This window comes from Tachysurus fulvidraco, chromosome 12 (assembly GCF_022655615.1).
Source record: "Tachysurus fulvidraco isolate hzauxx_2018 chromosome 12, HZAU_PFXX_2.0, whole genome shotgun sequence".
NCBI classification, from domain to species: domain Eukaryota; kingdom Metazoa; phylum Chordata; class Actinopteri; order Siluriformes; family Bagridae; genus Tachysurus; species Tachysurus fulvidraco.
This window is the reverse complement of record NC_062529.1, coordinates 17,046,162-17,055,148: the sequence shown is the minus strand read 5'-3', so window position 1 is coordinate 17,055,148 and position 8,987 is coordinate 17,046,162.

The window sequence follows — 8,987 nt, the reverse complement described above, 5'->3', positions numbered from 1 at the left end:
TACAACACTGATACACCGTTGATGTAATGTTTTCTAATCAGGTCTGTGGTGAACTCAAAGTTTGCGATGACCCATTAGTTCCTCAGGAGCTCTCGCTTGCACATTTATAAACTGTTGTATAAAGGACATTATTTACATTTACCCTATTTACTGTAGAGTGTCACCCAAATGAGGCTGGGTTCCCTTCTGAGCCTGGTACCTCTCAAGGTTTCTTCCTTATATCATCTCAGGGAGATTTTCCTTGCCGCCGTCCGGCTTGCTCAGTAGGGATAGTGATAGATATAAAGTATTTTAAGTTTTAAGTGAATCTTTTTAAAATTCATTTTAAACTTTAATCTGATATATTCAATTATTTATTTTTATCCTTATTTTTTCTTCTTCTTCTTCTTCTTCTTCTTCTTCTTCTTCTTCTTCTTCTTCTTCTTATTATTATTATTATTATTATTATTATTATATATGTATATATATATTTCTCTCTCTTCTGTTTCCATACTTCTGTAAAGCTGCTTTGAGAAAACGGGAAATTCTTAAAATTACTATACAAATAAATTGATTAGAATTGAATCGGAATCTAATCTTCTGTTATGTTATAGCTGTTAGAGATGAGAAAAATATTTATTATTTCTGAATATTCCAATGAAGATGCTAATCTGACTGACTGAGGATGTGACCCTTACAATCAAACCATCAATCATAACTGTATATCAGAGTGCCAGAATTCTGGGCCAGGAATTCTGACTGTTAAACTCTTAGATTTTCAGATTGTTCAGTGAATGCTGGTCAAAGAGGAAGTAAGACTGTCTTTCGTTTTCAACATTGTCTACAGTCTAATTCAACTGTGAATTATTAACATAGTTAAGTGATAACTATGTTCAACCAAATTAGATTTTTTTAGACCATTACGACTACAAAAATGAAAATTTTAGATTTGTTCTTTAGACAAATTGATTATATTTTTGCAGAACAGATTTCTTGCAGTGTGAATGGCTAGAAACATGATACACAACTTGTACTGTATATGTACAACTGGTGTGTGGTTACATTAGAGATTCTTATACATCTGACTTTAAGAAATAAATCTTATTTTTCTGCAGGGTGAAAAAAATCTTACATATCCATATTCATGGTCTGTATTTCACAAGTGCTACAATCAATAATAAAAACTGTCTAGGACCAGTTTCCAAAAAGCATTGAAGAACAAAGTTCAGCATTGCATGTTAGAATGTACATCACAATGAACACTTTCGATCCAGTTAAGATGACCTTAACATTGTTATGCTTATGGGAAACACAGCCCTGATTATAATTATAGTGTTTTTTCCTTTATAATACTAAACTGTGCATTGGCGTATTGCTGCTGGCTCCAATCCTACAACCACAGATCCTGGCACAGAATTGGCAATAATGCCATGGCTGAACAAAGTAACTTTGCATCTGGCCTTCTTTTGCTTTCTAGTCCTAATCCTAAACATCAGCTGGCATTTAGAGGAGATCTTCTTTGCAATGAAGGCTAATTTATTACTGTAGAGATTAAGTATGGTCTTTTTGTTACTGTTCATAAAAGGTATATCAGGTTGTTATTGATTCTTTCACAGCAGAGGTCCATATACATGAATAATCTCATATGAACAAGATGGTAAAGTATCAAAGCAGAATTGGATTTAGGCAAAATCTTAATTGCGGTTTAAAGACTGAATTTCAGGAACAGTGGAAGCTACCTCCCTTTCTGTTGGTGCAGAGAGAACAAAAATTAAAGGTGCTGCCAAGAGCTACAAATTACAAGTGCAGATAAACATGGTGCAAAGTACAATTCAGCAATAATCAAGCCAATACTTTGCAAACACACAACTTTAAGTAATGCTATAATTAAGGAATAAACAAATTTTCAATGAGATATTGTCATTTACTGTAGTCTGATATAAATAATGCAGAAACTGCACAATAAATACAATCCAATAATAAAAATGAACTGAACAGAGGAGAAACCAAATAATATCACATACTAAGGTGTAGAGCATCAGGAAACATACAGAGCATGTGAGTGTATTAGAATCACGGTCAGTAGCTTGTTCCACCATCATGAAATGTATTTGGATGCAGGCTTCAAATAACAGCAACTCCAAACGCCATTCATTTGCAGACAGTGGCAGACAGGATAGGGCATTGGGTCGAGTTGTAAGTGCTATTCCAGTGACTTCCCCATAGACAAGCATGAATATTTTGTGTGTTTGTGTGCTGCATGAAATAAGATCATGGGATATTTCGGGAGTCTGCTAGCCAGCTGTGTTCATGTCAGATTGTGGCTCTGACACATTCCACCCCTCTGTGAGTAGACATCTTATCTGGTAACTGTAGTTAAGCTTCTTGACTGAGAAACGATATAAGGCACCTTATTAAAGAGTAGTTTGCTAGTGCAGACCATGTCTCAGCTAAGTGGCTTGAAGAGTGTAATGGGAAGGAGAATACAAAATTTAGGCAGAAGTTGGGCTGGAGTTCTGGCTGCTTCTGCTTTTATATAAATAAGGTCCTAATGTATTCTGTTAGCAGACATTTTTGCAGTTACACAGTATATGATTTTGATAAAAAGCCAGTACATATTTAATTAATAACCTAATATTTGAACAATTACATTTTTATCAAAGAAATTCTACAGATCATTTTTCTGACTGCAAAATGGCTGAAAACCCCTGGTATCCTGGAAGTGTGTGATTTGTAAGTCATTACGAGAGGTAATTAGGAACTCCAATGAGGAAGCCAACACAGCTAAATAGGTGAATAGGGGGATTCAGATGTTTTATAAAATCAATATTCTTAATACAATGCATATGTAACATAAAAGTGTGCACTGGCATAACACTGCTTGGAGAAAATCCGTTGTTTTTAATTCATTGTTTTTAATGAGGATTAGAATTTTATGAAACATTGTACAGGATGAATCTCCAGACATGGGAACTTCCTCCACTAACACTCATGACATTTAAGTGCTGCTTGGCTTTCAGTACTACCACATCATAAACTCTTGAGCAGTAATAATAATAATTCTGTAAAAGTCAACCTACTTAAAAGTTCAACTCTTTAACCAGCACTGGGTAAACTCTTTTTTTTTTTTTTAAAAAATAAACACTGATGTGATCTTTTTCATCTTAGTCTGAAACTGTACTCAGAATGGCAAACTCAAAGAAGAGTTATCCAACCACTTAATGACTGAGTTATTTCTTACTCAGTGCCACTATGACTACAGCATTCATATATTATTTTACTCACTAGTCTGTTTTTACTCTCTTTGGGAGCAATGCTGTGGTACAGTAACAAGCCATTTCTTCCCAATGAATTGAGCTACGATTGAAGACATTTCAAAATAAACTCAGCTCAGGCTCTCGGTTTGGCATAATTACCACCTGACAATCCAAAAGAATGATGCTGAGCAAAGACTTTTACTTCATTTTTTTTCTTCTAGGAACTTGTAGGAAATAATGATTACACAGCTGAAGTCATGTCATTTCCCATGTAGCCTGATGAAATCTGTGTCTTTTCCCTTTGTGGTCAGCATGATTATACACTACATCATTGCTTATGCTATCAGTTCCTGTCTGGAATCAGCTGCTGACTGAGTCGTACATGTGGAATGATTCACAGCTCCATTTGTTGAGCTTGTCTGGACCAAATTCAGAAAGTAGAATCACTTCTTGATTTAAGTAACAGGATCAAGTTGATATGGGAAAACTGATATATTCACAATTGTGAACATTATGCCATGGTGTAGCCTTTATGAATGACCTCAGAATAGGCATGGACATATATTTAGTGTCACAAAAAAAAAGTTTTTTTTTCACTAGACATCTGTGAATCCTTGCTTGTGTCAATGTGACGATAATTGTGGTGAAGAGACTTTCTTATTGCTCCATGATTCCCACAGGTTGCCTCCATGTGGCTTTGGGTTTTTGTTCTTAATGAGGGATTCTGCACAAGCTTTGCTTGAATGTAATTGGGAGCAGCTGGCTGTTGATCTGATGTCTGCGTCTCACTCATGCCACACTAAAGCTTTGTCAGCACAGTGAAGTTTAAGCCAAAATTCTATTTTATTATAACGTTGGGCGGTGCATTAAATAGTATCCTGGAATGCATTTTTAAATGCATGGAATTGCAAAATTGTAAACATTTGGTCTATACAGTAAATACACCTACATATATATTTACATTTTGAAATCTATTTTAAAATAGCTTACAAGAAAACTAGTGAATGCAAATTAAAAGTAGTAAATCTGCTTTGTTTCCATGACAGAAAATAAACCTCAATTGGAACTTGCTTTGTATTTGAAAATATAAGTATCTGACAATTTAATGCATAAATCGGCACAGATAAAAGTAGTTCTTTTCAAATCTGGAACATGCAAATCTGTGATTAATTGGTACATTTTGAAAAATGCCACAAGCCAAATGTCTGTGTCTTTTCTTCCCTCTTGTTCTGGGTGGGAACATGTCTTTGTGACCCTCATGTGCATGTGTTTGGACATTTAATTTGTGTCACATCAAACCTTCATTAGGTTTGATGTTAGGTTTGATGTTTATTGCAGGCTGTGGCTGAGCCTTAAAAGTAATCCAATCCATTCAGTGATTTAATCAGTGTGAAGTACAGTGATACACTGGCAATGGCATTTCCTAACACAACCTGGATGTCAGTCTGAGTTTGTAAAATGTACAGTAAACTAAACAAGCTGATTTGTGTATGAGCCACAAAAAATGCAAGAAACAACAAAAAAAGATTTGCACAACAGCATTTATGCAGGTAGCTGATTAATTTCTAATCTCTAAACCAACATCAAATTTCTTGCTCAGATTCTGCCATTGTTGCAATATTTGTCTTTTTTAAAATTTGAAATGCATATTATGAAAGGCATTTTATTTACACAATATTAAATATGTTAGCAAATCATATTTGTATACTTTTGTACAATAAAATTTGAATAACAATTTTATTTAACTCTTCAAAACAGATCTTGAAATTCTCTTCTTCTCTAACACACACAATGCCTGTACACTATATACTCACCATCCACTTTAAAAGGAACACCTTTACACTTCCTTATAGACTCAGTTATCCAATCTAGCCATCATGTGGCCTCAAAATCTTGTATTTGGCTGACAGGTGTGACACCTGCTGTGGTCTTCTGCTGTTGCAGCTCATCCATCTCAAGGTCTGATGTGTTGTGCATACTGAAATGCTTTTTTGCTTAACACATTTGTAAAGAGTGCTTATTTGAGTTACTATAGACTTCCTTTCAGCTCTGACCCGTCTGGTTCCAGTCTGTTCTACCTAATTAACAAAGTTTTTTAGTCTGCAGACCCACCACTCGTAGGATGTTTGTATGTTTGTATGTTTCTCGTACCAATCTCTGTAAACCTAGATATTTGTGTGTGTGTGTGTGTGTGTGTGTGTGTGTGTGTGTGTGTGTGTGTGTGTGTGTGTGTGTGTGTGTGTGTGTGTGTGTGTGTAAATTCAATTAGATCAGCAGTTTTTGAAATACTTAAAGCAGCCAACTCACCTAACATCAACAAGCATACCATAGTTAAAGACGCAGAGATCACACATTTTCTCCCACTCTGAAGATCTTAACTGAAGAGCTAGATCTAAATTTTGATTAGTCTGTATATATCAATCAAATGGGTCCAGTGAGGTGCCCATTATTTCTGTTTAGCATGCAGTCTTATCAGTTTAATAGTAAATCATCTTTGCAGTTTAATTAAAAAAAAAACTTGTACAAAATAAGGTGTTTCTTTTCCTTCAGTAGAAGTCTTGAAATGCATGTTGAGACACATTTCACATATTTCCTATTATTTGCCTATATGGAACTAAATTGGCCTGCATTCTGTTGCTAACATGCTAGGTTAGTACTGATTCCAGTAGATGTTGTAACATATTTAATTAGACAAGTACAATTTTGGATAATGGTATATTTTTTAATTACGGCAGAATCATATTATACTTTTTATATATAAATTTTCCCCAAAACGATCAAAGGATTTTTTTTTAAATTCACAATTGTTAACAACTTTCAATTTTATTTGTATAGCACTTTTAATAATGGACATTGTCTTAAAGCAGCTTTACAGAACATAAGAAACATAATACAAAAAGTTTAATATCATGCAAAGATTATTACAATACAAAAGTTCAAGATCTATATTAGACTTATATTTAAATGTGTTTGTATGTATCCTCAATGAACAAGCCTGGGGTGACTGAGGTGACTGTGGTGAGGAAAAACTCCCTTAGATGGAAGAAGAAGATTTACTTATAATGTTTGGACAATTTAGTTATAGAGCTCAGCTGTATTTTACGTTTAATATTAAAATAAAGGGGACAGTGATAATGTGAAATGTTTCTCTTACACAGATATTTAGTGTTTTCTTGCCACAACTGGTCACTGCATCCTAGCTGAATTACAGGTCTGGATTGAATACTGACTGTTGAAATGAATACTTTTTGATGCCATAATTAATGCTAATAAATAAAGGTTTGTTCAGTAATTCAAGTTCGAGCACTTGAGATGTTAAAATGAAAGTAAAATCTTGTCAGTGATTCGGAATATTGATGATTGCTAGCACTGCCTCTATTGTGTGAAATAATTGAGGTGTAACTATTGGATATTTAGCAGTGATTGTAGCATTTAGTAATATTTATGAGTGCTGATATGCCATAGTCAAATCCCTGAGTACTGTGTGTTTGGTAGATAGTTATTCTGATGACAAAAATATATATTATATGACAAAGTTAATAAACTATATGACCAAGAGATTATTCCAGACTTTGGTATTATAATAATCTCCATTCTACTGTTAAGGCTTTCTATTAGATTCTGGAGTGTAGCTGTGGGAATTGTGTTCAATCAGTCACAACATCATTAGTAAGATCAGGCACAGATGTAGGGTGAGGAGGTTTGGGGTGCAGTCACTATTCCAGTTCGTCCCAAAGGTGTTCAGTGAGGTTGAGCTTTGGTCATTATACAGACTAGTCATGTTAACATTTAGCCATATAATTTAGTTTTTGACCAACATAGTATTTTGTTCAACTAGACCAGAACCAACCCAGCATATGAGAATGGCCTACACATTTGCTCCTAATCATTAATCTGCATCTGTATAATGCATGTATGAGCTCCAATTTGAACACTAGTGAAAAATCAGAATTAGCTGCATGAATGCAAGCATTTACTAATTGGTTAAATATTATCATTAACTTGAGTACAGGATCAAAGCATTGTGTATACAAAGTGGTAACCACATTGTGGCTACTTTGCCTGTTCAAACTGTGTGCAAAATAAACATCAGAATGTTTATATTCAAATTCAGTTTATTTGTATAGTGCTTTTACTATAACAATTCCCATTGTTTCAAACCAGAAACAGAAGAGAGAGAAAAAAAGAAATATATATATATATATATATATATATATATATATATATATATATATATATATATATGTATATATATATATATATATATATGTATATATATATACATATATATGTATATATATATATATACATATATATATATATATATATATATATATATATATATATATATATATATATATATATATATATATATATATATATATAATAAGAAAAAATAAGAATAAAAATAAATAAATTAATACATACAATTAAAGTTTAAAATTAATTTAAATATATTAATTAAAAAATATATATGTATGTATCTATCCCTATCCCTTATGAGCAAGCCGGAGGCAATGGTTTCAAGAAAAAAATCCCTGAGATGATCCTCATTTGGGTGACACTGAACAGTATATAAATATATACTAAGAGTACATAAATAATGTGAATGTAAATAATGACCTTTCTACACACACACACACACACACACACACACACACACACACACACACACACACACACACACACACACACACACACAGAGAGAGAGAGAGAGGGGGGGGGGGGGGAGAGGAAAGCTGTTAGGTATGACTGTAAATCATTTTATGGGGTCTGTAACCAGTGGTACAAGGGAAATAATAAAGTTACTTCTTAAATTAATGAAATCTTTTCCATAAATATCTGAAGGTCAATATAAGTTAACATTTTTCAGACTATTTATATATAGGATTTATATTATAATATATATAAAACATACCTGAGTAGTTTTGTATTTTATTTTTTATTATTAACTACAGTTCTTTATGGTTTTGCAGTAATGGAAACAGTGTGCTTTCTCAGCTCTTCTCGTCAGACATGGATTGTTTTTGATTATTTAACTACAAATCAAGTATTTTCACCGGTTAATATGCTGATCTTAAACAACCTCATTTACTTAATGCCTGCAAATTGAATCACACATGCATAGATCAATGTTATTCAGTTGCTGAATTTGTAAATTAGTTATATGAGGACATCTTCTGGAACAGCAAGTCATTACAGGATACTGACTTCAAATGAGTTATTTTCCAGCTGACCTACAAGTTACAGTTTACGAATGATCAATCCAAAGTCAGCACAAGTAAAACGTTTTAGAATAATATTTTATTAGATATTTTTTATCAAGTTATAATTTGAGAAATTGCTGCTATCCTGCTATATGATTAGGTCTCTGTGTGATGCAGGTCTTAAACACATAGGTGTTGACCTATAAGTAGGCTATAAGCAGGATAATAATAGTAGTGTATCTGAAAACTGCAAATCCTTAAGTTTAATGTGCCACTCACTTTACCCAGCAACATTTCCACCCATGCCTACTGATTCAGTCTGATCCATGAGACTTACTAGCAAGAGACATACTTCAGGCTGGAACTGAGCAGAGTGATGAGAAGACCAACTACATAGTGTTTTCTTTTCATGAACCAAATGTTTATGAGCTCCTACTTTGTAGATGCTTTCTCTTATACTCTTATTCTAAACGTGAAGGATTGAATCAACTAAGGATTGACTTGTTAAATATAAACCTGAAGAATCCCTCAGCTTATTGACTAA